We start from the raw sequence: 13,617 nt of genomic DNA on the forward strand, positions 1-13,617 counted from the left end.
GTCAAAGAACTTGCAGGTATCTACTAGTAAAACATAAAGAACGATATAATAAAATATTATAAAGCTGAAGAGGTTTTTTGTTTGGTTAACCTCATGAACTACTAGTCCGATTTGAAAAATTCTTTCAATGTTAGATAGCCTATTTATCGAGGAAGACTATATATCTATTATCCCTGTATTCTTACGGGAACGGGAACCACGCGGGTAAGCTAGTAATAGATAATGTCAATCTAAAATTCACAACACACCCATACCCTTATTTAAATTGACACCAAAAACCACAAACCTTTGTCTTTTCCCCAAATTCACTTCAAATAATACCTACTTGTTGTAATTCAATACAAACTGTTCAGAGCTATCAATTACAAAGCCAACGCAGGCTAAACAGAGAATGTAAAAGTAAACCCTTTTTGTAAACCACTGTAAACAGACGACGGCAAAAAATTCCAACCTGGGACCACTCGAGCGGTTGTAAAGTGCCGGTGACAGGACATTAGGTGGGTACGCGTAGTGATGCGCCTGTGTTATCGACTATTGACTATCGACTACGATAAACTTGGTATGTAAAAAATATTTTTATATCTACACATTAAAATTATTTTTATATCTACATATTTAGAGAGACGAATATCTTAGCATTCCATGGATTCACCGTGCGTCCATCGCGTGATAGAGAGAAAAACTCTGAGCAGAGTTCTGAACTTGTGACTACAGGATGTAGGGTTAAGGAATTCCTTGACGGTCGATAAACACTCCCCGTTCCTGTAGTTTTTGGGAATTAACGTAAACTTTTGAGTACGACATCATGTGCTTTGTTTGCTTCAAAGATATACACATATAGACACAAACTCAGTTGAATTGACCGCGTTGATGTGTATAGGTAAATATAATTAACACGACTTTAACATGCGCTGAGACTATCGACTGCGATAAAACTTAAACGTACTAACTTGAGCCTAACACGAGTTCTAACCGTTCACAAAGAAAGTTAGTAGTTAGAGTAATTACAAAATTATATTTTTAAAAGTGTTTGTAGTCGTAATATAAGCATATTTTATAAATTTTTAAGTGCTTATTCAAAAGCTATATATAAATACGAACAAAACTTATCTTTTAAGAATTACTATAATTTAAAATATATCTTGAATTTACATATAGTTATTGCTAAAATTACAATAAATAAATGATAATGTCTCTCTACTTTCCAAATAATCCCAAAAGTACGACTTTAATACAATTATCAAAATAAATGTCACTTTTTGTACCAGTATAGCAGTAATTCAATTATTTTTTTTAAATAGTGATAAATAGTATTAGTTAAAGATTTAAAACAGAAGTACATGAACGAGGCATTTTAAAAACTCTTTTCTTTAGATATCTTGAGATCTTGGAATCTAATTTTAACGATTTAACACCAAACAAAAGTACACGAAGGCCACTTCAAACGGTTTAATTAAAAGCGATTGTCACTTTTTCACTCGTTTTCGCTTTTTCCTTTACGCCGTTAATCGTCGAAGTATGAGGAAATAAAAATACGAACAAAGTAGTCTAGAGACTCGTCAAGGGTTCGCGAAGTGCGCTTGAGATCGACATTAGGAAAATTAACAGTGATGTACTGTTATCGATAGTTTTGGCTGTAATAAACTCTTCCATCCCGTTTCTTTCACATTTATTTCTAATAACGCGAAAAAAGAAACCAAGGTATTTTACATTGAGTATAATTAAATTTAATTTAAATTACATATACTTGAGGGTAGAAATAGAGTAAAAGAGCAAGAAACAAATAAATGTTTTAGTTAATGTCTTCATACAAAGTATTTTATTACTTCTTTCTCCACATTTATCTACATTAAACAAAACCTAAACCTTTGTGCACAGATGAGGACGTTTTCGTAGCTCTGTGAGTAGTCAAAGCGGTTAAGTGTAATACACAACCATTTGATAAGCACCTTGTTTTTTATGACATACCTAGAACTATAATCATATGAGTAGAATTTATCTTAGATCATATAATTTATCTCAATTCTTATCTTTGTATACTTCATTATCTTGGTGTACAATAAAAAATATTTCATTCATTCGTTCATATAGTACTCACATAACATTTTAGCTCCGAAAAAAAGAATATTCGTTAAAAAAAACGTCGAAACTTCAATCTCAGAGACTTGTAGAGATTTTTCTAGAAAACACTGTAGTCTGTTGATTGGTGGGGCATGGGAAATAAAAGCGCTCTGCTCGGGGACTCCTCGGGCGACTGCGAAGTGCGCGTGACAGCGGCATTAGGGGATTACGATAGTGATGTGCTGATATCGATAGTTCAGGCACTTTGTCGAATTTGCGTGTATATTAATTTTGTTTTAATTGTTTGATCTTCTCGTTTAGTCAACTTATTAAGTATATTTAATTAAAAAGCTATCTTAGATAAATCTAAAACGGCCCGAGGCACAAAGTTCCACTCCACCATATTCCCAACTCCTAGCTGAGAGTACAGTATTTCTTGGAAGAAATAAAATCTCTATATCACACCAGTACCTATAGAAATCACATAACTAGAGGCAGACAAATGAATCAAAACAAATCAAACAAAATTAAAATTAATCAAAACGTTACTGAGTATCAAAACATGAATAAAATTGAAGTAGGTATTTTATCTATGATATCAAAATAACTGTTTTCTCAAAAGCCTATAGTTATTTACGTTATAATAAAAGCCAATAAAGATTTTTTTTTAATTTTCGTCTCTGTCTGTCTTGCTGTTTAACCGGACTAATATTTTAATAAAACTTTCACTAGAAGATAGAGGAGGTTATTGAGTAACACTTTCCCATCCCAGAAAAAATCCATCGTTCCCGCAGGATTGATGACCAATTTTTCATGCGGACGAAGTCACTGACGTCTGCTAGTTTTACTCTAAAGTCAGTGGGAGTAGACCGCGCTATCTCGATAAGTTGCAGTTATCGTCTATTGTTAGGATGCAACTTCGCTTCACACCACAGCGCTGTGCAACTTGCACCGCGATGCTAACTTTATATCACTGTGGAGCTGTGAATGAATGGGAATGAATCATACTATAAATAATAGCCTACTTAGTCTTACTTATATACTTAACTTCATTCACCTTTATTATCGGCCTATTTTAACAGTGATAAAACGCTTTCAGTCTTTCTTTCTCTTGTCTACGCATTCCACGGGATGAGTAAAAGCATTTCCCGACTGCTTTTACTATTCAATTCACGAACTTTGACAGCTACCTTTTTTTGTTTTATTCTATTTTTGGCACAGGGAAATGCTTTTACTCATCCCGATCGTGGAATGCACAGACAAGAGAAAGAAAGACTGAAAGAGTTTTATCAAAGAGTGTCTACCTAGGTAGAGTGTCTACGTAGGTATGTAGATACTCATGTACCAAAATTTTTGAACACGTTTTTCAAGCACTTCGCAAGCATATTTGGATTTTTTTGTTCTTATCAAGGACGAATGACAATACGATTATTTAAAAAAGTTTGTCTCTGTATCGAGGACTTTCAGGTTAGCCTAAAAAGAGCTTATGCTCTTTTTGAAAATTTTTAAAAGTGGGTAATGTTGGTGCTTCCTTCATCGAATAACTAAGAACCATACCTTAACGAACAATCTAACTTAAAAATTCAATTGTATTTGTGTAAGAAAACTAAAAAACTTTATAAGAAGACCCAAGTGTTCCCTAAATTAACACCAGTCCAAGAAATGTCATCGCCACACACAGAAATGATAAGTAAAACTATTTCCAGACCAACCTTGCTCTACTAAGCGAGCAAGACATAGTAATACAGTTTAATTATATTTAACTAAAACAGCAGATCTTCGCGACAGATAATCATAGCGAGCTGTGAGATACCCCCTCTACCCACCCGCCCCACCCCACGGGGTTGCCAAGGGCATCTTAAGCACGTTCCATCGAAAAGATCTCGTCTTGATTATCGTGTGTGTGATAATGAGATGTCTATGGTTATAAAACTTTTGTCTTTGATCTGAACTTTTTTCCGTGGATCACCGTTTTTTGTATAATCACTAGAGTATTATCTTACAATCGTGTTTGATCTACTCTTTGTGGGTCTATAAACAGAGGGTGGGCTTTTTTGTTGGAAAATCGTTGAATGTTGACTTTATTTAACCGACTTAAAAGTGGAAATTTACAAGTGTATGTATTCCTTACGTAGTATTAAGTTTAGCTGACCAAATAAAAATCGTTATTATTCTTAGTTATATTGTTTGTATAATATGATGAAATCGGCTTTCTTAAAATGCCCATGGCTTAGGCTACACTTATTTTGGAGCTGAATAGTGAATAGTGAATCTGTGTTGCTCACATAATGTATTCTTAATTTTTAAAGCTCGATGCTGTCACGTTGATCGATTAAACTATATGACTTCAGATGTCGATGTTCATCTGGGTTCGAGGCCTAGGTCAGGAAAAATTAGGGTATGTTTTCATCCAAGAAACATTCTCAGCTCATAGTAGTTCCATCACAATCTTATCTCTTTTATTATTTATTATTATTCTCTTTAATCTTAGAGAGCACAAGACAATCACGGTTATTAAAATTAACTTATAAAACGATCATTGCATGATCAAATATTATCATCATCCTGAGCCCATCAACCCGTATTAAAGAAACATGGTAGGTCTCATTTCCATAACCCCTCTCTTATAAAAAGGGAAGTCTAGCCATGCTGTGATGTAAAATAGAAAGACTAAGTGAAAATTTTAGGGTAAAATTGAGAACGGGAAAAGTCCAACCGGCGAAAAAACCTCTCGAATTGAAGTCCGACCTTTGCGAAGTTATAAAGGCTCTGTCACAAAGAACTATTAGTAAGTAGGTATTAGGCTAAACAATAGGCATCAAGTAGTGATACAAAGCGTGTGGTCATCGTTACCCGGCGTCACCCTTTGTGCCGAGGAGCACCCTCCAGCGGCTCTCCGACGCGTTGGATCAAAGCCGCGCCGACAGATTACCCCTTATCTTGCGTTTTAGGCGCACAAGGCCTTTTCATTGGCGTCCTATCACGCTTAGCGAAACTAGAAACACACACGCTTGACTTTTCAAAAATGTATTTATATAAGGCCTACTGAAATAAAACAAAGGAAATTTAAATCTCCCTGCTAAGAGGTCATCTATATTAATATTATAAAGCTAAAGAGTTTGTTTGTTTGTTTACTTGAAGGCGCTAATCTTAAGAACTACTGGTCTGATTTGAAAAATTCTTTCAGTAATAGATAGCCCATTTATTGAAGAAGGCTAAAGGCTATATATATTGTCCCCGTATTCCTACCGGTACGGGAACCACGCGGGTGAAACCGCGGGCGTCAATTAGTAGAAGACAAAATACTAGTAAAGTACATGAACTTCTTCTATATCTATACTTCTACGAGTATACAGTTAAGTTCAGAGGGGTTTCGAAATAATATTCACTGTTGATCTTCAATACTATGTATTATTGAATAATATTATATTTTATAATATTTTAATTATTCATAATATTATTCACATTGTAAGGTCTGTTTCCAGTCATCATACGTTTATATACCGACGTATCATGACGTAGTATTATGACTGCTTAGAAAACAAAAATTGCTAACAATACTGATATAAATAAGTAAAGTTTATGGTAAGGGGGAGCGTTAGCTAGTATAAATTAAAGGTAAAAATATACCTATCACTTAGCAATATAATTATAGGTTATCATTGCTTTTAACTGGATAGAATGATTGTTTATTTCACATACATATATATCATAATGATCATCATAAAACTAATATACGATGTACTACATATCTGCATATACCTACTAGATTGTATCATTTAGTTTCAATGGTATAAACATATTATTTTGTACACAAGAACAAGAAAACAACCTTAACTCGTAAAAATAAAATAAAAATAAACAGCCAACAATTTAATTATTTCACAAAGGAAATGAAGAGAGAAAGCGTTCTTTAATTTTGCAATCGTTCAAATCCCGAGAGTGCAATTGCAAGCGCAACTTAGCGTTAATTAAAAACTACCAAATGGCCCATTCAAATTTGCTAACGAAATAAATTCTTATATTATTATTATTTGCAAGTGTCTTGTGTTTACCCGACTTCTACAGTCACAAGTTTTGATAGTATTTCATTGAAGTAGTTCCAAATACAACTGGGCGAGTTTTCAACCTTTATTATTTTACGATGTCCTAGAGCTTATACATTAGTTTTTTCTATTCCTGACATCGTACTGGATCACTTGGCGGAAGCCTCCCACCAGGCAGACCTGTACCAATTGAGAAAACCTCAATCGGCCCAACCGGAAAATGTTTAAGCCGGTAAAAGCCTAGGTTGGAAATTATATAACTTGTTAGGAGGAAGGAATGCTAAATCGCTTGGCGCCAACGAACTATTAATATCATTGCTTGGCGGTACGTGTTTGCCGGTAGGGCGACAGCCATGGCTCCTTTCGGTTTCTACACGGCATCGTACCGGACCGCTAAATCGCGGTACGTCTTTGCCGGTAGGGTGGTAACTAGCCACGGCCGAAGCTTCCCACCACCCAGACTTGGACAAATTAAGAAAATCTCAATTGGCTCAGCCGGGGATCTAACCCAGGACCTCTGTCTTGTAAATACCACCATAGCGCCACGGAGGCCGTCAAACTCAAATTCTAAACTGTCGAAGTATAAAACATATTTATTAAATTTTTTAAGGAATGTTATCATTTCCTCATGTCCTCAGTTACCAGAAAATTAGCCTCGTGGTAACCCCTCATTATAATTAATTGTTTTTTGACAAGATTTTTATTGAGGCAGTAAAGCTTTATATTTTTTAATTCATGTAATAGTTTATTTATTATAACCTCTTAACGTGCCCTAAATACTGTTCAATTTATTTATCCAGTTCAAATACACAATTTAAATAAAATGAATAGAAATAGGCACTCGTAATCCAATAATTCTTTTCGCAACATAAACATGTTAGTAATTCTAAATCCAATCTCCATATGTACAATTAGATTGCAGCATCGAATAGCATTTCGTTGGTCGGGTTTGCCCCGGCCGTTATTAATATCATTATATTTGCATATAATGAGCGGTTTGTTGCCCGAAATATGGACGCGGTTTTTGCGTTTAACGACTTAGACCGCTTTGGCGGTGCACCGTAATTGTACCGAGTTAAGCGCCCTATACATGTGCCAACAAGCTGACCGTTGACATGATGGTCTAAATATATTAAATAATAGCAGACTCCCCGTTGCCGTGAAAATATCGCATATAAACTCGGTATAGATCTAGCTTTCTAATGGTATGCCAATAACCATACAGCTGAAAATAAAAAAATGCTTTCGAAAATAATTTCGTAAAACATTAATACATTATATAAAAAATGTACTTTATAAAAAACTAAAGCTGAAATAACATATTGAAATAACAGCTGCCAATTAGTAATACAAAATGATGATAGATATTGGTACTACCTACTAAGAACAGTGTAATGATAAATATATTTTGGTTTTTTCCAGTTTTTAACTCATAGTTAACGAGTTCGTGTAAATGTTAGTATAATTAAATCAATTACATTTAATCAATAAACAAATTTTATCTCTAAAAATTAATAAAATATTTTATTAAAAAGCACCATTCACAAAAATCTATAGATTACTGGAATTAAAAAACTTTTGCTAGGCAGATAGCCACAAAGTAAATACACAAGGCGAAAAAGTCGGGAGCCGACTTAAATTACGATTGCGTGTTGGCATATCTGTGGAAGCCATTACCCCTATTTAACGGTGTTTTGGTCGCTATTTGTGTGTTTATTTTATTGTAATTACATGTAGTAAAACATTCACGACCAACTCGAAAGGATATGAGCAACAAAACTTGTGTTTAGGGCGGTATAAATTTTAACTTAATGGGGTTGTTATGTTTGACAGAGCCCACCTAATCGTGTATGAGTTGTGTGGAAAGGTCATGGCTGGAGAATTTAATGTGACTGTAACTTACTGTCTATTTTTGGCACACTTTGCAGAGGTTCGCGAATCGCGATTTTACATATTTCCATGATTTGTAAAGGTGTATATGTAATACTAGCGGATGCCCGCAACTTTGTCCACGCGGATGCGGAATTCCGTTTTTCACAATTCCCGCGGGAACCATGGAAGCCTATGTGTTAATCCAGAGAAAAATCTATTTCCGCTAAATAAAATAAAATCGCTTTAGTAGCTGCTGCACAAAGGAGGAACAAACATACACACTTACACACAAGCGTTCGCATTTATATATTAGTGTGATGTGACGTGATGTGATAGAGTGAAGTGTGATGTGATGTGATAAGTATTTTCTTCTTTTATTCTTTGACAAGTTGACTACGATCACACCGGACCGGATATTAAGTGATGATGCAGTCTAAGATGGAAGTGAGTTTACTTGGAAGAGGCACAAGTCTATTCTTCCCGTACATCCGACGGTTTCTACGTTACATCGTACCGGTACGCTTAATCACTTGGCGTTACGTCTTTGCTGATAGGATGGTAACTAGCCACGGCCTAATGGCTACTACCAGACCAGACCTGAGCTAATTTAAAAATTATAAACCCCTTAATTGATCCGTGCTGGGAATCGAATACAATCTTTATGTTGAGAATTAAACTACTACCAACTGCGCCAGAGAGGTCGTCAAAAGATTATGGGTATCAGTTTTTATAACACCCCTCTGTTTGCGACGAGGGTTCATAAAATAGACTCATTCATTAGTATAACTAACTATAACATCACTAACATCTTCGACTCCGTCCGAAATTTTGTTTGATTTTTTTACCTTTTGGATTCACCATATGAGAATTATCACATGGCACATTTTGTTGTAGTTGATTTTTACATTTCATTGATGTCAAAAGCACTATCACATAATTAGAAATCTAAATTTAAATTAGAAAAGTGAACCTACGTACATAATATGAAAACGATACATACAAACGGAAGAAAAAGTATAAAAAAGATTTACAGGCGATCTTAAAAAGGCCGTAATTTTTCCCGCCACCAAACAAAAAGGCTTCAGATTATTTATTTATATAGCCGCCGTTTCGCACAGCTGTCCTCAATGGGAAAGGGTGCAGAACCTTCGGTCGACCTTTAAAGTTTGGCGCACACCTAGGCGGGAATAAATATGGTTGTGCCACACTAGGGAATATTTTTGTCATTGACTGAACGCTTGACTGCGATTTCACCTGGTGATGATAACATTAATCGTATTGCTCTAATTTGGGAGGAATTAATGAATGCTAAAGCGCTTGGCCACGTCTTTGCTAGTGGAGTGATAATTAGACACGTGAGCCATGGCAAGTATAGTTATCACTCTTAAGACTACCATACCAATAAACTCATCTGTACAATAGAAATCCTTTAAATTTTAAAACTACAACGGATTTTCATGCTAAGTATATATCAAGTATTAGCACAGAACAACATTTTGTTTCGATGAATGTAAAGTAAACAGTTACCCGATAATAGCGTATGACATGTGGACTAAATCGGGAATCCGAAAAAGAACTGACGACGATGTATAAAAAATAAACTTGTGTAAAAAAACTATCCATAAAAAATGTGCATTTTAATAATGAAAAACCACACAAATCTGTTTTAAATAAAAATTCAAACACACATACATAAAAATTAATCGCATATAGGAACCTCTTTTACAAAGTTCGTTATAGAAGATATTTTTCAAAGTCAAAACATTTCAAAGATATTTTTCAAAGTCAAAACTGAATGTCTCCCTTAATGTGAGCTCACCTTAAGGTCGTGAGGTCCTCGCGTCAATGTAAACGTATTAGACCCTGAATAGATTAAATTATTCTCCAATAGCATCCCAAACGTTGCTGGCGATTTTATGTGGGTCCGGGAATCAGATCGGGCTTTATGACTTTATCTATTATACAATAAGGTATTTTATGTGCAAACATTGACAAGTGTTACAAAAAAACAGGGTACGTTCTAGAGGTTTTCTTCGATTTTCGATATTCTTTACTATATGAAGAGGTAAAGTTTGTGAGGTCGTAGGGGTAGGTATTATGTTAAATACTACATCTTTACCTAGTAACAGTCTATATTTTATCCCCGGATTACCACTGGAAAGGGAACTACCGAGGTGAAATCGCGGAGCGTCACTGACTCACTAGTGAAAACTAAATATGTCAGTATTATAATAATCTAACGGATTTTTCTTTCCGATTTGTTAAGCCATGATCTCAGCTGATGGTTGAAATCTTCAAACTTTACAAATACGCGAGTGAAACTGCGCGACGACTGAATCTAATCGTATCTATATAATATCTTTTTAACAAAAAAATTCAACTGACTTCAAAATCACAAAAAAAACTAAAAAGCGAAAAATAACATCACAATGTTATTTCTGTTTCTGGAAGTATACTCTTTCAAACAAAAATAGACTTTAATCTTTCAAAATTGGTTAAGAAATTAAAAAATTAGGAGTTAACAAATAAAAAAAATACACGACGAATTGAGAACTTCCTCCTTTTTTTAAGTCGGTTAATAAATAAAAATGATTCGCTAAATGAGTACCAATAGACAATGGCTCAATTATATTTTTTATAATTGAGCATTATACACACCCACAGGATAGTGATCTACGGAGGTAAAACTGTAGGGCACAGCTAGTACTGAAACATAAACTCTTATGTATCAATCAAAATCAAAATCAAAATTCATTTATTTCAAGTAGGCTCAATTTACAAGCACTTTTGACACGTCAGTTGACTATTTGTAAAGATTCTACCACCGGTTCGGAAGGCAGGTTCTGCTGAGAAGGTACCGGCAAGAAATTTAACAGTTGCTCTTTTGAAATGAAAAAGTCATACAGTATTATAATTTACAATTGATAACAATTACAATTTCTTATAGTTTTACTTCCTGTGTGAAGGTGGAAGCTGATCCAATGGCCTCCAAGCACCTTTATCGTTAAGGAACTCATCAATAGTGTAGTAACCTCGACTAAGTAAATGTTTTTAACACATTGCTTAAAGTTGTGCATTGGCAAGTCCATCACAGTCTTGGGGATCTTGTTATAGAAGAGTACACCCAAACCTACAAAAGATTTTTTAACCTTTGGAGACAATACGCAGAAATAACTAATATATGCCCGTGTCTAGTATTTGTCGAAATGTGTTTGAGAACCCCGGATTGGTTCGGAAGAGTTCTTATACATGAGTGTTCATGCTTTATGTAGGAAGAGATGATCGACGTGCCACATGACTACAAGCTCAGGATTTTCTTATTAAAGAAGAGAGGAAGATATGGAGCTGAGACCCACCACGCTGTTCCAATGCGGGTTGGCGGAATTATACTGATAATAATAAATTAACGTGCTCTCCGATGAATGGAGAAATTTTACTGAAAATATTTAAAAAAAAATGAAAAACTCAGAAAATATTCCATTTCCGACCCAGGGCTCGAATTTAGGACCTCGTGATCCATATAGGTTAACCACAAAACCTTCGAGGCAGTCAAACTATTTATAATCCTACAAATTTACCTTATCTAAGTAGTTTTTCCATTTGAGTACATTTATTGTTCTATCTAGATAAACAACTAAGTGTAGGAGTAAGTTTAGTTAACAGAACTGTATTCAACTTTGCACTTTCCCGTGTCTTATTGTTACGTATCTTTTTAGTTATTATCTTTATCTTTTAAACGGAGTCATTATGGGAAAGTTCGCGTGATCCGTGCTAAGTATAAGCCGTTTTATATATCACGAGTACGACACGAGAGCGATGTTAATCATTTAATAATACTAATATTATAAACACGAAAGTTTGAATAGATGTTTGTTTGGATGTTTGTCGTTGTTGTTGACGGCCTCCGTGGCGCAGTGGTATGCGCGGTGGATTTAATGACGGAGGTCCTGGGTTCGATCCCCGGCTGAGCCGATTGAAGTTTTCTTAATTGGTCCAGGTCTAGCTGGTGGGAGGCTTCGGCCGTGGCTAGTTACCACCCTACCGACAAAGACGTACTGCCAAGCGATTTAGCGTTCCGACACGATGTCGTGTAGAAACCGAAAGGAGTGTAGATTTTCATCCTCTTCCTAACAAGTTAGCCCGCTTCCATCTTAGATTACATCATCACTTACCATCAGGTGAGATTGTAGTCAAGGGCTAACTTGTAAAGAATAAAAAAAAAACTCTTTAACGCCGCTACTACTGAAGCGATTTGGCTGGAATTTGGAATGGAAATAGATTTTACTCTGGATTTACATATCCCGGGATTTGTGATAAACTGAATTCCACGCGGACGAAGTCGCGGGCGTCAGCTAGTACGAGTAGAACATAAAACTTAGTGACTAAGTAAGAGGCGCTACTTACCTTCAGTTTTGACTGCGCAATTTTAACTGTACAGTTTCATCTAATGCAAATTGCAATCACAAAACCAATAGACAAACTACACAGTTAAACTGACGGACATTACGAGTTCGACTGGAAACTGCAGCTGGCCTATTCACTAATTTGTTCTAGGTCTGATCTAAAAAATATAAACATTTATGAAAAAAACAGTACCGATGTATTTTACATGGCTAATGTTTCATATAGTAAAAAACTAAAACTAAATGAAAAACGTAATAAATACATGTAGTATGTTCAACCGTAATATATACATACATAGTATATTGTTCGCGCCAAGCTAACGCATCCATCTCTCTCTACTCCGACGCATCCTCTAAGTACCTTTCTGTCTCGCATAAACTCCCGTTATCTTCCTCCAAGCCGCTGAAAACTTATTAAAATTAATAGTCGCACTTAATCCATCGCCACTTATATACGTTTTATGCGCGCGCGCACCGCGACCCTTCGATATTTCGCATATAAGTTGACAAAACTACAAAACTTGGCTGTGATTGTGAGTGAAAGAAGATACGAAGCGGTCTCAGTAAGTCCTTTCTATTTTCCTTTCCTAGCAAAGCCAAACGCGAACATATATTTCAAATTGTATTCAACCACCTATCCATTTTCATACATCCATTAAAAACATGTGAACAACAAAACGAACTTGCAAACTTGTAAGATGTTATTTTTTGCTTTTTAGTTTAGGGTAATTTTTGAGTTGGAAGTCGGTTGAATTTTTTTTATTAAAATTTTTATTATATAAATTGTTATATAATAAAAATGCAAGTAATATAAATTATTTACAAAATCGTGTCGGTTGCACACGGTTGTATTATAAATCGTACAACATAAAACAGGCTTAAAGCAAAAAGAATAATGAAGTCGCGAAAGTTAGGGCTTTAGAAACATGAAAGTCCTAAAAATCACATTTTAAAAGTTACTTTATTATGCAATTTGTGGGTATAACGGCCGTTACAGGCTTAGCCGACGTTTGGAGGACGAATATAATGGTTGAAATTTCTATTTTTATTACATGTTGCGAGCAATTTAGAGAGTTTCCAACAATTTAGAGAGTTTGAATCGATACGAATTCATGTTTATCGATTTATCTGTGAGTTTTATCTGTGTAACAACGTAGGTTTCGGCCACAGCTAGGTAAAGGCCTAAAGACAGTCATGCACTTATTAGCATACGGACTTTCGAACTCATTTAGTAT

The 13,617-nt window shown here is 35.2% G+C and overlaps 1 protein-coding gene across 1 annotated transcript in view; it reads right to left on the reverse strand.

Moving 5' to 3' along the window:
• Positions 1-13,617, reverse strand: part of LOC112045052 (calmodulin-binding transcription activator 2) — a 202,428-nt gene that overhangs the window by 131,100 nt on the left and 57,711 nt on the right. The window lies entirely within an intron of this gene.

The sequence above is a fragment of the Bicyclus anynana genome, chromosome 14 (assembly GCF_947172395.1).
Source record: "Bicyclus anynana chromosome 14, ilBicAnyn1.1, whole genome shotgun sequence".
NCBI classification, from domain to species: domain Eukaryota; kingdom Metazoa; phylum Arthropoda; class Insecta; order Lepidoptera; family Nymphalidae; genus Bicyclus; species Bicyclus anynana.